The 21,091-nt window shown below is 38.3% G+C and overlaps 1 protein-coding gene across 1 annotated transcript in view; it reads right to left on the bottom strand.

Annotated features, from left to right (window-relative positions):
• LOC125464190 (thrombospondin type-1 domain-containing protein 7A-like) overlaps nt 1–6,205 on the bottom strand; it is a 561,444-nt gene extending 555,239 nt beyond the window's left edge. Inside the window, exons 1-2 of the mRNA XM_059654908.1 lie at nt 5,993–6,205; nt 3,012–3,084 (exon numbers count right to left, since the gene is read on the bottom strand). The gene's annotated coding sequence lies outside the window, so the exon portion shown is untranslated. The remainder of the gene's footprint in view (nt 1–3,011; nt 3,085–5,992) is intronic.
• Between the last annotated feature and the right edge of the window lie 14,886 nt (nt 6,206–21,091).

Here is a 21,091-nt window from a genome sequence, read left to right as displayed (position 1 = left end):
TGCTGCACAATCATGCAAACTACCAGACTTTCTGATTAATGCAAACCGACTAAGCTGACTGGTCAATGTTATCTGCCAGAGTGCTGAATTATACTTCGGAATGAATGAGTAGGCAACACAAACAGCATGCAAGGCTGGTGGTGGGAGGTTTAACATGAGTGACAGTAAGTAAGGGATGATGTTGCAGGTGACAGTGAGAGTGGTAGGCAAGACCCTTGATGGAAGGTGGTTCAGTAGCTGAGATAGAGTGATGATGAGGTATTGGACAGAAGGTGGAGGGCCATGATGATGGAGTGAAGCAAGTCATTAATCTTGTTCCTTTATTAACATGCATCCCTCCAGATGGTTCAGACTGCACTGTCATGGGTGGCAACTTTAGGCCAGGCTGGCTTTATCTGATGTCATGGCATCCATGGCCATTTCTGGGGGAGAGATTGTTCGGCTGCTACACCATTCCATCCAGCAGAACTGCAAAGCACCTAATTCCCCTGTCCATCTTGTCTGGGGCAAATGTCAGGAATTGTGCAGAGCAGCACCAGACTGACATGTTTGTCCAGGTGCACAACAGTCTTTTAAAAATGATGTCAGCTTCAGGGATGCCAGTCCATTTCAGCATGTCCTGTCAGTGATAAGTTGTTCTGGGCACAATGAGTGGCAAAATAGTTCTAGAATCAGACAAAGGGGATGCATTGGCACAAGGTAGGTAGTTAATAAGGCAGGTTCAGTAGCATGTGGGGAGAAAGTGTCCACGTAGCTGGACGAAGTTGACACTTGGCTGGAAAAGGTAAGATTCAGCCCATGGTGTCTGTTATCATGGAGGGAGGTACAAAAAAAGGCACACTAAAAATTGATGAACTAATGAGACGATGAATTGAAAGAAATTAGTATTAGTACACTGACATACATTAGAAATTAATTGAACTGCAAGTTAGTAAACTGCCTGCACCAATTGATCCGTATCTCAGAGCATAGAAAGAAGTGACTTGAATGATCATGGATACATTGGTGATCACCTTTTAAATTCTGTGAATTCTAGAATGCTTTATGCAGATTGGAAGGTAAATAATGTAACCCCATTATGTAGAGAAAGGTAAAAAACAGAGAAAACAGGGATTTACTAACCTGTTAACCTGTTAACCTGGCATCAGTACAAAAGATGTGATATGTGAATGCCTAGAAAAAAATGATGGAATTGGGTAGACTGAACAAAGGAAATAATGCTTGAAAAATGTGTTTAAATTTTTTTAAGGATGTATCCAGCAGAATCAATACAGGATAGTAGATATGATATAATTCCAGACAAGATAAACAAAACTAGAGCACATAGGTTTGCATTAAGACACTGGAATGGATTAAGAAATGATTAATGGACAGAAGTTAGAGAGTAGAAATAAGTGGACTATTCTCAATTAGGTAGTCTGTGATTATTGGGGCGTTGACAAGGATCAGCACAAGGACCCCTGCTTATTACAAGCCATGTCAATAATTTGGATATGAGAATTAAATGTGATATTTCCAAATTTGCAGATGACATGAAGCTAGATGTAAATGTGAGTTGTGAGGAGAATGAAGGGGATGCAAAGAGGCTCCAAGTGTACTTAAACAGATTAAGTATATGGAAATGAACACAGTGAATGGAATATAATGTGAAAAACTGTGAACTTATCCATTTTGCTAGAAAAATATTAGATTACTTCTTAAAGTGAAAGATTGGGAAGAGTTGATGTCCAAAGAAAACCTGGATAGCCTTTTTCATAAGTCACTGAAAGCTAACATGCAGCTGTGGCAAATACTTCAGAAGCCAATTGTATTTTGGATTTTATTACAAGAGAGTATGAGTACATACAGGAGGAAAGAAGTCTTGCTGGACTTGTTTAGTGCCTTGGTGAAATTACATCTAAAGACACCGTGTACAGGTCATAAACTTGCCTTAGTCCCAGAGGACCAAACAGATGCTCTCTCATTGAAAGAGATAACTGATCGTGGTTTAACCTGAGGGTCACCATGTTCCAGTTTTGATCACCTTATCTAAGAAGGAATATTTTTGCCATTAAGAGAGTCCAATGAAGATTTCTTTTTAAAAGTTCATTCACAGAATGTAGGTGTCACTGGCCAGGCCCGCATTTATTTTCCATCATTAATTGCATTAATGTCCAAAAGGACATTAGTGAACCAGATGGGTTTTTCCTGATAATCAACAATGGATTTATGGTCAACATTAGACTTCTAATTCTAGGTAATATATTGAATTCAAATTCCACCATCTGCCCTGGCAGGATTCAAACCCAGGTCCTCAGAATATTACTAGTGTCCGGATTAAAGGTGTGGTGCTAATACCATTAAATCATCTCCGCCCCATTAATCGCATTGATTCCTGGGATGGTTGAATGTCTTATGAGGAGTGATTGAGGAAACTAGGCCTGTATTCTCTACAGTCTAAAAGTCTGAAAGGTGTTCTCATTGAAGGAAGGATGTTTCACTTGACTAAGCAGGATAGTTGGGGTTGTGGTGCTTAGAATGAAGGGATTCAGCCTCAGAACAAGAGGTGGCCTTTTCGAACTGACTTGAGGAGAATTTCATCATTTAAAGAGTGGCAAACCTTTGGAAGTCTCAATTCCAGATGACTATAGAGGTTCTGCTATTGAGTATATTCAAGACAAAATTGTTACATTTCTAGAAGTTAAAGATATCAAAGACTATGAGGATATGATGGGAAAATGGCATTGAGGTAAAGCGTCAACCATAGTCTACTTAAATAGGAGAGAAGGCTCAAAGGACCAAATAGTTTATTCTCACTTCCACGTTACCTCTAAGTTCTTCCTCTACCTCTTGCAGCCAAAATGGAATTTTACACACAAGTTGCATGGATCGTTGGTTAGCCAGATGCCTCATGTCAAAAGTTCTCTAATTCACGAATTTATTTTTACAATTACCCAGTTCCAGCAGCAAAAAAAAATCCAAAATCCCAAAAGTAGTATAGGAACAATCCAAATAAATCAGGAATGATTTACCTTGAAAGAAGTCAATAGTCTTTCCAAATGTCACCAGAAACGATACGATCCAGAATGCTTTAGCCCATCATATCTATAACCAAAATTGGCAAATTGGATGTCAGAGCTTTGAAAAGAATAATTAGGCCACAAAGAAAATGTAGAATCATAATTAATATATTTAAATAAGTGTCTGAAAAGAAGACTTGATTCAAAATTTTGATGGATAAATTGTGCGTGTGAAACATGCTCACGGCTCTTTTTTGAAAGATAAAGCAAGTTTCCTAAAGTTTACAATCTTCTACTGATTCTTCCCCAGTGAACTTGAACATAAAAATTGCTTGCAACATTCACTCGCTGTGAAATAAAACAACTTATTGATTTATATTGAGCTTTGATTGATCAGATTTTGATTCTTACTGAGACAGATTTTAAATAATAAAGAGAAAATAACATTATTACACAATCAGATTTGGGTTATCTTACTGTCTACTCATACATTGACTAATGTGGATGCACACCTAAAGAAAGATGCTTAGATATTTATAGCAGTGAATAAGGGAAGTCTAAATTTGTAATAGTGCTTGCACGTCAACAAAGAGAGATCTCCATTCCAAATCCAGTTAGAAACTGTAAAGTCTGGATGAGTCACTCAAGTAAAATTACGGGGTTAACATTCAACTTGAGGACTGGGGTCTCAGTGGCATAGTTAGGGGTGGTGGCTATGCTGAGGCAAACAGGGCCCTATAGCCTACAGCATACAAGCAAGAATATTTTTTTAAAAATTCCATTGCTGAGGAAAATATGTTTTTAAGGATATCTTTACAAGCTTCCATGCCTGCAGTCCTTTCTTTGCTTAAAAAGTACTTCTATTCTGCGTCATGTTCATTAATCTAGCAGTATCACATTTTAGGTACAGGGCAGGGGATCAATCTTCCTTTGCATTTTGCTAATGGTCTGTTAAAATGGCCTGTGATATGACTGCTGCATATCTAAATTAGCCACCCACCACCTTGGGGCTGAAAGATTGTCTGATTCTTGTTGTCTTCCTTCTATCCCGCTTCCTGGGACTGATCAACTTCTGTCCACTGCAGCTACAAAAGCAATTTACGGGTTAGGCATTCTGTAGTGAGCAATTCACCTCCTGACTTCCCAAAGACTGGTTGCCATCAACAACATACATGTCACAAATAGAACACTACCTACCCCCTTGCCTGGATGTTTACAATTCCAAATTCACATAAGTAACTTGATATCAAAAAAAGACAAAACAGCAATACCGGAGGTGGCATTGTGGCTCAGTGGTCAGCATTGCTGCTTCACAGTGCTGGACCTGGGTTCAATTCCACCCTTGGGTGGCTGTGTGAAATTTGCACATTCTCCCCTGATCTGTGTGGGTTTCATTTGGGTGCTCTGGTTTCTCCCACAGTCCAAAACTGTGCAGGTTTGGTGTTTTGGCCATGCTAAATTGCCTCTAGTGTCCAATGACGTTCAGGTTTTGTGCATTGGTCATGGGAAATATAGAATAACAGGGGTTGGGATGCTCTTTTGTGGATTATTGTGGACTTGCCAGACCAGATGACTTGCTTCAACACTGTAAAGATTCTAACCAAGTTGATTGGCATCTGATTCACTGCCTTTGTGGCTACTATCTGCACTATCTACAAGATAAATTGCAGCAACTCACCACTTCATTTACATCATTTTCAAAACCCATTACCTTACCACTGCAAGCAATTTTATTTTCAAGTCACATATCATCCTAACTTGGAAATGTCTTACCATTCCCTTATCATTGCTAATCAAAATCCTGGAATTACATACATGTGAAGGACTGCAGAAGCCCAAAAAGGTGGCTCACCACCATGTTCTCATGTATATTTATAGGTGGGCAATAACTGCTAGCTTTCATAACAATAGCCACATCTGATAAAGTAATGAAAAAATGTCAAACCATCTACTCTCTACAGTGTTTCTCAGAAAAGAAAACTCATTTTCATGCAACATAATTCTGTAGAACATAAAATTGTGACTGAGGTGAGAGTGACAGAGCCCTTGACATCAAGACAGCAATCACTAACTGAAGTGGTCCACGTTCAAACACAGCAAGGTCTGGGCAATATGCAAGCTGGGGTTGAAAATGACAAGTAACATTCACACCACACAAATCTCAGGTAATGACTTGTTCAGATAAGAGACAATTTAACCAACACACATTGACAATCAATGGTGATACCATCACTGAATCTTCAACCTTGGAGTTACCATTGTCCAGAAACTCAATTGGACTCGCCATTTAAATTCAGCGGCTATGTCAGAGGCTAGAAATACTGCAGCATGTAACTCTCCTCCTGACTCTCCAAAGCCTCTCCACCATGTACAACTTACAGATTTACAAATGCCATCTTGACAAAAGTTCACTTTTGCAAGTGAAAATTTGAGGCCAATTCTGATTTTTAGCTACACAATTCTGATTTTATTTTCACAGCCAAGAAACGTCGTACTTATGTTAGGAGAGCACATTAGTACCAAAAATGTCTACAGCCAGTCCTTTACAGTTTTCTAGGTGGTGAAATTTACCATTCATACATCTGGCTGTTACCAATCATCAGTGTCGGAGAACAGAAACCAAAGGTGACTCCAATGAAACAATTTCTAATATGCCTATATTTTTCTTGCAAAGAGGAAACTATCCAAGTATCTGCAGCTAAGTTTAGCAATGATACTTTATATGTTTCCTTAATAGGGTTCCAGTAGTGGCCAAGTGATGCTCATTATAATTCTCATATTTCATACATCATGCATGAATTCTTATCTACAAATAAAACATCTCTCAACAGCTTCATTATCAGTAATTAATATAAAATTAACTGGTGAGAAGATGCTGAGAACTGTTCAAACCATGTAAGAGCTTCTTGGACTCATCATGTATTACAGTGACACTAAGCATCCTTGCAATCAATGGTAGCTCTTTTAAATCACAAAAGAAATATGATCCTTACCATTTTCACAGTGAGTTATTGCAGGATAGATGGTTCTTCTTTCAGCTTACAGTGATTCACATATCAGTCCTGGTGCCTTCTTGCATCAATCCATAGTAATGTGAACTGTCTGTGTTTGCCCATTTGCTTCCTGACTTCTCGCCTTCACTGTATCTGCAATGCAGTTGTGTTTTTTTTCCCTAAAAGGCAGCTGATCAGGACGACAAAGCTAAAGCAATGAACAACCCACAAGCTTAAATTTGGATCAGTTCCACCCAATAAAATGAAAACACAAAGGATTAGAAACAATTGGTGCATTAGTATAAAAAAGTCTGCCAATGCTGTGCTATCTCTGCAAATGGAATAATATTTAAATAAATGGAGAACAGGAGCACATGAACTGTCATTGCAGGCTACATAAAGAATGTCTGTTTTCAGTTACGGTATACTAGCTATTCATTATGTTACAATTATATAACTGTTTACCATGTGATGTACAAGGTGCAGCTAAGGAGAGTTAAGTTAGAAGATTAGACTTATAGTCAAATAAATACTCAGGGATCCTGTTCTGGTACAGCTTAAGCTTACTTTGTAAAGCACTGAGTAAACATTTATACATTGTTGCATTGTTGCCAAAATAGGTCATTTGGGGCCAGATAAAATATACTATGGATTGTAGGATTTACAAAAAGAATACTGGTACAATACTTCAAAAAAACTAATCTTAATATGGAATTAGCATTTTAAAATATTTCCCTCAGAATACTGGTATATTCTGGTCCTGGCATTTGTACCATGGTAATAATAAATTTTTATGCCATGCATTATTTCTTTGTTGAGCTATTAAAAATAACCTTTTAAAAAAAACTACTCGTTCAAATTTCGGAAATTTGCATGTAACTTTAATAATTGGCATTAAAACAATTTGAAAATCATCATCATTCAAACATTTTTAAAAATCACTTCACATGTGAAAAATAAGCAAATACAAATTGATGAAAGAAAGCCAAGTTATTGATTTTATTCTGTTTAAAATGTGTACAAATCATTTGACCTGCCAGCATACCAAATATATTTTCAACAAATGAAAATTCTCCATTTCATGAAATTACACTGTCCCTTCCCCGATTAAACGAAAAACCTCAATATGAATCTAAGCGAGATTCCCTTTGTTTCTGAATTGTATTAGTTTGCGCTTCCACAATGCCAGTCTACAATGATTAACTACTGACAAATTTTGCATCCATTTTATAACTAATTAGGCAGTGAATCGTGTAGTTTCAGAACTTTTTCTGTTCTAACAGTCCAATTTCACTGTTATATTCATTGTTTCTCCTCATTGACCCCTGTACTCGATATTTCCCCACATTAATGTATTTTTTGAAAAACTATTCACGCTTCCTCCGGAGCCTTGCAGCACCTGAACTAGCTGAGTGAAAAATTAGTTCGAGCTGCAAAGCGGGTGACATTAAATTTCATTAGTACAAGGCAGAAAAGTATAACCTTTTGTGTGAATCTTCTGCTTAACTGCCATGTCAAGTCAATTACAGCACAACTTTGCCATTTTTTCTGCTGGACACAATACAGCCAAACATTTTCCACTCAAAAATGTATTATGAGGTTTTTCATCACTAAGATATATGTCTTAATTGTTTCAAAATGTTTAGCTGTCACAAAATAAATGATGCCCATGACATTTTGCAGATATTTTTGGTGCTCCAAAATCCCCAATTTGACACTGACACTCACCCTATCAAAGTTCCAAACTTTTCATTGTATCACTTATTTGCAACACCGTTGGTCAAACAAAAATGAGTCATGAGCCAAAGGGAGACTGCTGAAGTGTAAATGCATTTAGAAAGTTCCCAAGAAGCATGAGCTATGTCTTATAATCACAAAAGAGCTACTAGATTTGGGAATGGGTACATAGGAGGTGCATATAATTACATGAAAGTGTGGAGAATCTATTTGAAACAGGCAAATTCACATTGGTACAATCAACTGTCCCAATCAGAAAAATTGCAAAGCAGACAAACATAGCTGTATAGTTACTCAGGAAGTATTAGGCAGGTTAAAATATGAATAATTCAACAAATGGTACCTCATCAATCACTGCTCTGGATGACTGCCCTAACAACATCCAGACTATCCAAACACTCACTCACTCTTACCTCACCCATGTACATAGCTACCCAGTCAATCACCTGGCTATTTATCCATTCATCCAATTACCACTTGTTTCCTGGGTAGAGAAGGTGGCTGACAACATAGAGTCCTATAAAATCATGAGAGGCATAGATAAGGTAGATAGCAAACAGCTTTTCCCCATGGTAGGGGTGTCTAAAACTAGAGGACATAGGTTTAATGTGAGAGGGGGGACATACAAAAGAGTCCAGACAGGCAATTTTTTTCACACAGAGGGTGATGAGTGTCTGGAACGAGCTGCCAGAGGTAGTAGTGGAGACGAGTACAATCTTGTCTTTTAAGAAACATTTGGACAGGTGCATGGATGGGATAGGTATGGAGAGATATGGATCAAATGCGAGCATACGGGATTAGTTTAATTGTGAAAATGGGCAGCATGAACAGGATGGGCCAAAGGGCCTGTTTCTATGCTGTAAACTTCTCTAACTCAATGACTCTATGACTCAATGACCCTATTATCAGAAGATCCTAGGAGAAATGTATATAAACATTGCATTGGCAACATCCTTGCTCAGTAGTGAAAATGATGTCCAGTATTGCCACTGCTTGGAAGGTTGTTTTGTAATTGATGTCCTGAATTCCAGAACATTAGGACTTGATGTGACTTTGTCCTTAATTTAAATTTATATTAAATTGCTTGCGTTTTGCAATTGGTATGTTCAGTGTTGTTGGTTTCTTTATACAGAATTGATTTGACAGTACATGTTGGGTAAAAGTCCTGGAAGAATAGATGTCTTGGCCATTTTCTAATGCTACCTCCTAATTAACAGCAGTAGATTGGGCAGTCAGCAGTCCGAAATCCAGGCAAGCATATTTGCACTAATGTGCACATTCTGTTGTGAAATATGTATGTGTGTTAAGAAATAGTTATGAAGTTTAATTCTGGTTTAATGTAATATGTAATAATGTCTTATTTATAAATTTAATAAATTAAATATTATTTAATTAATATTAAATTATTAATTTAATAACAATTTAAACAAAATTCTTTTGCTAAATTAGGAGTCCAAATCAGTCATGCTGTTTAGAGAAAAAAACAACGAAACCATTAAAATTTACCTTTCACTTGAAACCAAAAATCACATAAAATAATATAACAATGAATATTAATGAAACTTTCAACAAATATTAATGAAATAGACTTCTAGAGGGATAATTCCATAAAGTGATGCTGTCACTAGAAAGCAGCAGCTAAATAAAAAGCATGCTGAGAAATTGCAAATGCACAGTCCCTGAGTTTCATCCCATTGATTTAAACATCTAGGAAGTACACTGGTTACCGAAATGCTAACATTCCATATTACTGAAACAAAGGATTAGCCTGAAAGACTATCTAAAGCATTACCCTTAACTTATAAAAGTACTAGGTGCTGTGCATGTGATTACAAAGTAGAACAGGAGTGGTTATTGTAAATATTACTCCTTGCTTATGATGATGTTTTCTGATATAATCCAACATCAACAATTGAATCCAGGTAACCCAAATTTACTGAATAATTGTTACAATTCATGTGATAACTGATCTACAAAGAAAGTTTGGACATTTTTTTCACATTCTCATGGAATCCCAACATTATTCACAATCAATGAATTACACTTAGAAGTATTCTTATTGTTCTTTTACAGACAAATTTAGCCAACTTAACCAAAGTGAAGTATACAAATACCAATTACATGATTAATGGTTTCATTTTTTACCACAGAGTCAGAATTCTTACAACATAAAGAGGGGTCATTCAGCCCAAATCTGCACCAGCTTTCCGAATGAGCAGAGCATTTAATCCCTTCTTCTGTCTGTCTTCTCCCTGTAACTGTCCACATTGGCACCTTTCAGGTAACAATTTAACTCCCTTTTAAATGCATTGATAAAGCTTATGACTACCATGCTGTCTGGCAATGCATTCCTAAATATAATGGCTTGCCACACAAAAAACTTTCTCAGACATTGCTTTTGCTTTCTTTTGCCAATTACTTTAGATCGCTTGCTTTTGATGCTTTCACAGGTGAGAACACTTCTTCCCAATCAACGTATTAAGGTGATTAAGGTGTAGTGTTTGAGGGTGAATTTCACAAAATTTAATGCTGTCAGCTATTTCTTGATGTCACAGATAATTGGATGAAGACTGGAACCTAAGATGCTGAGGACATACAGAGGAGGCTGAGAAGGATCATCCACTTGGCACCTCTGCTTGAAAATGGATGCAAATGCTTCAAGTGACTGTACACATTTTTACAACATGTTTACTTTTGGGGATCCCGTTATAATCTATTTTCTGGAGGGGGGGAAATGCTAGGAGATAGCTGACGATAAAAGTACAAAAGAGATGGACAGTGCTCATTCTCCATTAACTTTCAAACCACATATAAAGCTAATACTCACTTCAATTTATTTCTCTAAAAGCACTGAAATTCAACAGCTTCGCTGTGACAGACCTTTACTCCATGCTGCATTCTGACCTGCTGCCATTCTTCACCACTGATGTAGCACTGTTCATGACTTGTCAGGATCACTTCAACTCTGATTTTTTTAATGTTTTACATACACAGTATGTTTCTTTACGAGGCAAATTATTGCATAGTTTTCTATATTTTCATACAATCACTTAGGATAGCATGATCTTTATCTTAACAGCGGAATTTCATAAAGCCCAGGGCATTTATCATAGATGTGAAGACCTGATTAATCTTAATGCTCTGGGTCTTTACACCATAGTATTAAATAGACCATAGTATGGGTGGCATGGTGGCTCATTGGTTAGCATTCTGCATCAGGGACGAGAGTTCAATTCTTCTCTCGGTGACTGTCTGTGTGGACCTTGCACATTCTCCCTGTGTTTGTGTGGGTTCCCTCCCACAGTCCAAAGATGTGCAGGTTAGGTGGATTGGCTGTGCTAAATTGCCCATAGTGTTCAGGGGTGTGTTATCGGGGGATGGGTCTGGGTGGCTGTTCTGAGGATCAGAGTGGACTTGTTGGGCCAAAGGGCCTGTTTCTACACTATAGGGATTCTATGATATATAAATGCCACAAAGTATTAGATGAAAAACAGGGACTAAAAGTTGTGTTGATCTGGTTTTTGGGAATAGTAGTCACAGTTTAGAGTGTAACTGCCAAACATACCTTTATTGGCCTGAGCAGCTCCTGTCCTGCCTTCGTCCAAGCTGCCTACTGCCTGTACACACAGCATGACCTTGCAGCAATGGCCACATGCCAAGAATGGATTTTAAAAATGGGCAGAGCTGCCAGCATTGTTTGCTGATCACATGGTACAGAGATCTGTTGTTTAATGAAGACAGAGTGAATTTTAAAGAAAAGCTGCACAAAAATATTGCTGCAGTGTAACTCATTGCAAACTGAGCACCAAGACAAGCTGAGGGATCTCGAGTGATGGATGTAGCATTGCTTTTGGCATGATAAGTGAACTGCTGATGGTGTGACCATGTATGTTTTTCTTCCTACACTATCTCTGTTCCCTCAATTATCTTGCCGTTCTAAGTTCATAGTTTCAAACATCGGATAAGTATGAACATGTGAATTACAGCAAATACACAAGGTGAAAATGACCAGAACAGCACCGATGAAAAGGCTATTTCACTGGATCTGCCACTTATAGCAATCAGCTCAGATACTGGCATTGTTCACACCTTGCAGGCGAATATAAAATTGGGATTAGAACATGGTGAATGATCTGGGTATAGGTGGAGGTTGGGTTAATTGTCAATTTGTTGGAGAACAGGATGATATATGACATCTAGTAAAAAAGAGTCAGAAGAGAACTTTTATGGGGTGGCATAGAGGATAGCACTGATAGATTACACAATGAGATGCGAGTTGCATTGTTGGCCTGACAGATAACCTCTTATCATTTTCACGGGCAATGGAGGAATCTGTCTCCAAATTGGCAGAGGTCATGTGCAGAGCTTTCCACTCTCTTCAATTTTTGCCCCATCTTTTCACTCAACTTCAGACCTAGTGGCATTGTCGCTAATGCCCCCAATCCAGCTGTAGCTTTTGTAAGTGGAGGTCACTTACACCTCAGACTGCTCCCCAAGAGAATATGGCAACGTTTTGTGAACAGTCAACTTGGCATTATAGACCTTGAACATTGTTGAAAAGAAATGAAACTTGCTGACAGAGATTTCCATCTTGCACTTATCAGGACAGAATCACTTAAATACCAAATCTCATAAGGAAAAACAATCTATTCTGCAGGAGAAGAGAATACAGATTGGTTGATAAATTGACTCTGAATTGGTAGAGCCATTACTGTGAATAATGCTACAGGCAAAACATAACTATCAAACTTATATTTAAATTCTAATTAGGCAAGTCGACTCTGATTGGTCAAGGCATTGACATTGTGAATACAGCATGGAATTGGTGACTCAAGCTTGTGATCAGTTGAAAAAGACATAATATGTGGACATGTTTACAATGGAAAGGCCATGTACACAAATATGTGTGAACCACACTGTGAGACCAACTAATCTTAAATTGGTTTTTAATACAATTTTTATCAGTCAGGAGTATTATCCAATCATTTAATGTCAAACACTGTTCTAAGTTTGCAAGCTCAAATTACTTGGCTTTGGCCAGCGCTCTACCTATTGCAAACAGCCAAGGGATATGCTGTTTAATACAATACACCAGTAATTGGGATATCCTGGTTGCAAACCAAGCATGACACTGGCATTGAAATACACGTACCACAATACTTGCTTGTAGAAAGGACAAAACATATTTTTAGCTGACAGCAGCATCCTGTTGCTACTGCACAGTATTACTGTGAAATGGCTAACCTCACCTTCTGCTCACTTATTAATCAGTACTCTCTTCATATGCAGTATAAATTACTGCTTACTGTGAAATTGAGTACTCTTTCAGTTCTGTGCCAATGAGTGCAAGATGGAAATCTTTGATCACATTTTTTTTTCAGCAGCACTCTCTGTCAATTCTAGGAATTCATTAAAATATCTCCAAAAAAAATCCTGTACCTTCAGACACTTCACAGCAGGAAATGCTCTGAAAAGATTTCTTCACCTTCAACTTGAGTGCCCCTCCTTTTTATTGAGACACCTAGTATGCAGTTGAATGCTTCTCGTTTGCATCGTGAGGTCAGAATTTATTGTTTGCTCATTCATTCTCTAAGGTAGTAATCTTGCCCTCACATCAGTCTGATGGGGGTTTGTGGGATCAGAATAATGTCCATTTAGTTCATGCCCCTTTATACGCTCTTTTACCGACAGAATGATGTGCAAACCATACAGGAAGCAGTCAATGCACGAGACATATGGTGAGAGGCAGAAGGCCAACATAACACTGATATTGTACACAACAATTTCTCACTCTCGCAGTCAGCCAGTGAATTGCAGGCAGCCAAACTGTGTGTTTTACAGCAAACAAACTAAACAGTGAAGCAAACAAAATCTATTTGCAATGTTTATTTAAACAATTGCTCAGAAAACTGGAGTAAACAAAAATTAGGTACGTTAACTGTCTGAGGCATTTGCAGCAGTGTATGTGGTTCTTGTGGGATTAACCCAAACTCCAATATCACTTCTATTTTCTCTGTCTCAATGTTTCTACCTCCATTCTGGCTGGAAACAATAAAGTCTCAAATGCATGGCAGGGAGATTAGAGGATGGCAGAGCCTGATTGACCATAAGCACCATGTTGCACCAACTCCATCTACAGGTTCTGAAACACCTAGCAAGCTATTACCATTTGGAACTGAAACTGTGATGCTGGAAATCTGAAACCTAAACAAAAATGCTGGAGAAACTCAGCAGTTCTGACAGCATCTGTGGAGAGAAGGCAGAGTTAAGGTTTTGAGTCCAGTAACTGAAGAAGTGCTACTGAAACTGAAATGTTAACTCGGCTTTCTCTCCACAGATACTGCCAGACCTGCTGAGTTTCTCCAGCAATTCACGTTTTTTATTAGGACAGGGAATTAGTTCCACCTGCTCTGGTTCAACAACACACATAACTAGACCTCTAATGTAATCTATATTTTAGAGATGTTAATAATTGCATTAATCTATAGTGTTCAGGGTGATTGTAAGGATTAAATCAGAGTCCCATGAGCACACTGGCTGGGGACCCAATTTGGGAATCAACATTGCCAGAAATGGTGTAAAATTTTACTACCTCCAAGCTTGCCATCTTGTTAAGGACAGTGGACCAGCTTCCAATGCTAATGGCATGAAGTCTGGGTTTTCAATGCCCCAGCCATCTCACTGAAGGAAGTGGGTGCTGCAGAGGCAGTTAGGAAAACCTGAGCACCTGAAAAAGGAGGTGATCTTGGAGAGGTAATCATTGATAAATATTTTAGAGGAATTAAGCTGGCAAGCCCTTCTGATCAAAGGAGTTGTAGATCTCCTCTTTGGCAGATGGGACCAAAAATCCATCTGACATCTATAGAGAAGTCACATCCATTGTGCTGAAAATCTTCAAATACAGCAGATACCACATTACCATTGCCAAATGCAGGTGAGCAATCTCAATAACCTCTGAATAGCCCCTTAAAACGCACATTGGTTATCCATTGTTTTGCAACAGGGCCCATCCTGTAGTGACCTCCTTTGGGTGGGAATGCATCAAATAGCCATCTGTGTTGTGTCATTTCTCATGGTCAGTATGCCACTATGCCTTTTCGGGACATAATATAACAGTATATCTTTAAGAAATATGCTCTTTCCATCAACATTGCTTCAGAGTATGTGAATTAAGCCTATTATGAACACTTTTGGTCAATGAAACATGAGGCACTACCAGAAGCATGCTCCTCTGTTGTAATCTATCAGCTTCATATCTGATCAAGCATTTTGTTATCTGAAGAATTGTAATATTTGTGTATAATAGTTAATTGCATGAATGTCTGTAGGATTATATCATACCACATTATTCACACTTGATTTCTTATGTTACCAGATATAATTTTAAATAAAGCACTGTATTGAAGGCAGACTCACAACATGTCAATAGTAGTGAATATCTAGGAAAAAAATTCCAATATCTTGGTGATAGATATTTGATACTTGATTGATATTGGAAGACCAACTGGACAATCGTTTTAGACAACAGAGAATCCTCGAGCAGCATCAGTTTGTGTGAGTAGCTGTAATAACTGGCTGTCAGAATCTTCAATACCACAATATCTACGCCTTGTTTCTTATGCCATGAGGCAATCAGTAGCAAATTGGAATTTAACCCTGATAATTGTGAAGTGATGCTCTTTGGAAGAAGGAACAAGGCAAAGGAGTACTCAGTGGATGGCAAGATGCTAGGATGCTCAGAAGCAGATGGATCTTGGATCCTTAAAGGTGGCAAAATCGGTTAGCAGTGTAGTTAAGAAGGCAAATGGAATGCTTGCCTTTATCAGTCAATTCATACATTGTAAGAGCAGGGATGTCATGTTGGAACTGTGCAGAACTTTGGTTAGGCTATAACTGGAGTACCAAGTGCAGTTCTAGTCCTACACTGTATAAAGGATATAATTGCACTGGAAGGGTTGCAGAGGAAATTCACCAGGATATTATCTGGGATAGAATATTTCAGCTATGAAGGGAGGCTGGATAAGTTTCGAACAGAGAATTTTGAGGGAGGATGACGTAGAGGTGTATAAGATTATGAGGGGCATGAACAAGGTAAATAGATATCCGCTGTTCCCCTCAGTCGAAGGGCAATAACAAAGGGCATAATGTCAAAATGAAAGGCAGGATATTTAGAGGGGATTAAAATAAAAGCTTTTTTTTCGTCTAGAGAGTGGTGGGAATCTGGCATGCACTGCTTGGGAGGGTAGCTGAGGTGGAAAACCACATTATCTTTAAAAAAATACTTGGATGAGCACTTGAAGGATCATAATATTTCAGGCTGTGGGCCTAGTATAGGAAAGTAGGACTCGTTCAGGTAGTCGTGTACTTTTGGCAGTACAGTCTTGATCGGTTGAAGGGCTTCATCTGTATTGAATTATCCTATGATTGTCACCTGAGGTAAAACACTCTGCTGGAGGCAAACCTACATTCAGCTCCCTACTTATTCACATCTCCATGTCCACCACAAGAAAATTTCTTCCTTTAATGTCAAAAACACAATCAACTTTCCTCTGATATTTCCTTACACTCTGCACTGCTGTTCTTTGATATTAGGTACAGGGGTGCAGACATCAAACAAAGTAAGTCAAAATTACATATCAATCAATATTGGGATGACTCTAACAGCTGTTTGTCAAAGGGTTAAAGTCTTCCAACAAAATACACATATAATTAACATGACAAGTATAGAAGAAATCACGACTTTTAAAAAAACACAAATTACTAATCACAAGGGAACAGTGAGTCTGTAGTTAAGCCATTACAGAAAAGGAATGTTATCACTGTAGATATATGTAGTTTAGTCCCAAACTGCATCCTGAATAAATTTGCTTTCCTTTTAAAGTCAATAGGAAAAATTCTGGTGGATTATTGAAAACCAGTCCATACATTAGATTCCAGTAATCAGTGAGGACATTGTAAATATCTTATTTGTTTCTTACCCAGAAATTTCGGATCATTCACCCAGAATGTTCATCTTGATCGTTTAACTTTTGATACTTCACCTGTTTTGTATGCTGTTTATTCTACTGAATACAGTGAAAAGAAACCTTTAAAGTGCCAAGATAGGGCCTGAATCTTATGCAAGTTTTCTTTTGAGGGCTCCCCGAAGGCATGTCCAATTCAAGTCCCACATACACCATTTCCCAAGAACAACTTGTTACTCAGCAGATATGTGCTGAAAATGCTGAGAACGCTGAGAACCTTTTCTGTGCTGTCTTTTAAAGGCCACTGTGCATCAGGTGAGCACTAGGTAGCTATGATCACCAACCCCCTAAAAATCTTACTGCTGCTTGCAACATTTGTCTTCACTCATTCTCCATTCCCCACCACTCACCGACCACCTCCATCCCTCCACCCCCTGCTGATTACCACATTTCACTTCCAACTCAGATGAAGAATCAGTACTCCTCTGTCATGAACACCAGCATTATAGATATTGGTTTTCCATCTATTCGATCCCCTCCACATAATACCAAGAATTGGTTGGAGGCACTGGATACTGTGAAGGCTGTGAACACTGACAATATTCTAGCAATAGTACTGAAGACATGTGCTCCAAAACTTGTGACATCAGTCGCCAATGTCTTCCAATACAGCTACAAAACTGACAATTGAGAAAATTGTCAAGATATATCCCATACATTAAAAGCAGGAGAGATCCAATTTGAAACTGGTCTTAGATCTGTTACTCATGAGATCTTACTTTCCTTTCCCCCAAGTCCTCATGACATTGTTACAGTGGGTGTTGTTCATTGTACACTATGAAGTATTAACCCTTTCAGACCCTTCTTAACCAAAGCATAACAATGCTAGAATGTGCTCAGCAACTCACCTCAGTCCCAATGTAAAAGATTATGAATGATTTATCACAATCTCAGTTTATTGCCGGGAATGACATGAATGTGGGGTCCAGGGAACAGGCAATTACTTTGAGCTCTCAATTAAGTATTTGGAGAAAATTTCCCCATCCAATTATGGATGTCAAACAAACACAAGAAAATTCAGAGGTGTGCAGGTATTCAGAGATGTGGTCGTGAGGTAAGGATGGATCACTGTACCTTATATGTTTATAGCTGACTGAATACACTTCACTAACTCATTTCACTTAGAGAGCGACTGCAGACATAGATAGCTTTTTCTGTATCAGAATATCAGATATGATTGATGTCAGGTAACTGTTTTAAAGGTACTCAAATAAAAGCGATGTCCATATGTACACAGTACAACTACTTTATAGCTATATTCATGCATTGCTCTTGAGCTTCTACAAAAATATATCATTTCTTATGGAGTTGCCATCAGGTTACCCAGGTAACTAACAAAATTGACTGTCACTTTCTGTCAGGTGTTACCTCACAGTGTGTCTATTAGAAATCTCCCTCCCAATAGGAATATTAAAAGAAATTGATAGAAAACTACACGTCTCGTATCAGCAGTTTTACAAGATGTACCTCCAACAAGCTCAGCTCTCCGTTGGGAGGACATTGTCACTAATAATCACTAGGAATACGCTCAAGAAGCTTGATAACATCCAGGACAAAATAGCCCACTTGATTGGTGCTACATCCACATCATCCATTCCTTCCATGACCACCAACGCTCAGTAGCAGCAATGTGTACTATCTACAAAATGTACAGCAGAAATTCACCAAAGATCCTCAGATAGCACCTTCCAAACCCACAACCATTTCCATCTAGAAGGACAAGGGCAGCAGATACATGGGTATACCAAATGGTCAAGTTTCCTCCAAGCCACTTACAATCCTAACTTGGGAATGTACTGCCATTTCTACAATGTTGCTGGGTCAAAATCCTGGAATTCCATCCCCATGGGCGTTGTGAGTCAACCCACAGCAGATAGACTGCACCAATAAGAGAAAGAAACTCCCCACCTCCTTCTCAAGGGCAACTAAGGATGAGCAATGGCCAGTCAGTCACACTCATATCCCACAAAATGAATAAATTTTAAAAAATAGAACTTCCCTGATTTCCAAAGAAAATAGGATTGATGCTTTATTTCATTTTTAAGAGAATGCTTTTTTAGGTCTAATTTTTAGGTATAACATTTCAGGTATATGGTATTTTGGAATGTCAAAAGGTCAATAATAATGATTGGTCTACACATCTCAAGCTACTTAACTAGTATAAATGTCAAAGGGTTTATTTGTACAACTGTGGAGCAAACAGACTAATGAGAAATGCATCAACAAAAGAAATAAAATCTTCAAAAGCATTTGGTCAAATATTTAATGGACTGAGCTGAGTCTGATTTTTGTAGGCCTGAGTTGGATGGACCAAACCTGATCCTTCATCTGACTGGTGAAGTTATTTTAATTTCACACTTTTTTATATTGATTTATCTCAAACAAATAACCACATCAAACATTTTTCAATTGATCAGGATGTCTGAGGGCCAATTCTCTGCAGTGTATTTCACATATAGTCCAACCAGGTTGGATCAGTGAAACAATGCAGTCCTTCTCCACAAAAGAAAAACAGTTTGAACAACAGGACGCGTTCACAATGGCTCACAGCATCTCTGCTGCTGTTTGGAGTTGACATAGCAACAACACCTAACTCTCCCAGGACAGACAATGGTTCGAATTTTCCCTTTCCTGCTTCAACTGAACTCATCACAGTAACCATGGCCAGGTTCCAATATTATTGTCACAAAAAAATTGCCAGGGAACCTCAGCAGATGTGGCAGCATCTATCGAGAGAAAGCAGAGTCAACGTTCAGGTCCAGTGAGCCTTCTTCAGAGTTCAGACCCACTGAGTCTTTCAAGCTATTTCTGTTTCTGTTTTAGAGTTCCAGAATCCACAGTTCTTTGTTTTTTTGTCCTGCATTACTATATTAGATGATCAATCTGTTTTTTTCCCTCAGGCATTGACATTAGTATTTTCCCGAATCAGACAATATTGAATCCCAAACACTGAGCCATTTTCTGAATTTAACCCTTGTGTATTTGTGCTAAGGGTTGGTTTTTATTTGAAACACTATGTAAATAAGGTATGAGGTTCTTTTTCGCATTTCTTGTAGCCAGTTTTGGAAGGGATTCTGATCCTACATTTTGGAACTTCTGAAGTTAATTTTGTGGAAGTTTGATTAGTTTAGTGGATTACCCTGTGTGAATGTTGTATTCAGGTACAACTCATTGAACCAGCACAGTGTGTAATAGTGGAAAAGAAATGAAAAAAAAATCATCTGGAGACAATGGGGGAATGCAAGCCTACCAAAGAAGACCAGTGCAATTGCTAAGAAAGGTAACATATTTCACTGTAAGTAAATAAGCTAGGGGATGAGGACGTTGGAATTGTTTACCTTAGCGTGATGAGGCCCAATGCTTCTGTTCTAATTTCTAACCAGTGTTGCCTGAGAGACCCTGGTACATGAAATATGCAGAAGGTAATGAGATTTTGAAGTCTGTTATCGCACGTCTTAGGAGTAAATTGTACTGACAGCTGCAATCCATGAAAGGAAATAATTACCAGATGAGACTGTAACAGATTACATTCTGTGTTTAAAAATATCTCTTGCCAATGTGGGTAAGGTGAAAGCTTAGGAATCAACTTTAGAGATACTGCATTGGTGGGCAAAAGAGCAATAAAGTCTAGGCCAAACTTGAAAAAAGACAAAGGCTGACATTAAAAGAGACCTGTAACGACACCATGGAAAGGTAGAGAGAGATAATTACAGATTGTGAGGGATTTCTCTTTCTTGAGCTGACAGGGGAGTTGGTGCTGACATTGAGAAAGGATACAAATCCAGCACTATGCAGATCAGGACAACTCAGTTATAAGACACTTCAATTTAATATGAGTAGCCATTAAATCTAAGTTGTAGTATGATACGTCACTCGATCTCTGGTTCATCTCCATGTCTCCATTTCTAATGCCCAGAACATTGGCTGCAACATTATTAACTATGCATAATTGGTGAGGTTCAAAGAAATCAGGATATTTTTTTCCTTATGTGATGTTGAACATTGATTTTTCCGTTAGGTAATCAGCAATGTTGCAAGAGGGAAAATGTGGTGGTCACTTAATGACATGTGCAAATTGCTAAACATGTATTTCAAGTGCAAGTTAAGGACTTCAGTTCTTTGTCTTTACCCATTTGGTATGTGGCTCAATTGCAGATATACACATGCTTCCTGCTGCCAGCGTTGTGACATCAGAGGTAATACAAGTGTCTAAAAATAAAAGCCACAACATAGCCCATTTCAATTCCCATTGATATCTACTCCTGGAGGATGCAGGGAATACTCATACCAGATTGTTGAAATGCATAAACTTATCACTGCCATTAGCCTTGAATAGAGT

This window comes from Stegostoma tigrinum, chromosome 2 (assembly GCF_030684315.1).
Source record: "Stegostoma tigrinum isolate sSteTig4 chromosome 2, sSteTig4.hap1, whole genome shotgun sequence".
Classification (NCBI taxonomy): domain Eukaryota; kingdom Metazoa; phylum Chordata; class Chondrichthyes; order Orectolobiformes; family Stegostomatidae; genus Stegostoma; species Stegostoma tigrinum.
This window is presented reverse-complemented; position numbering and strand designations above follow the sequence as displayed.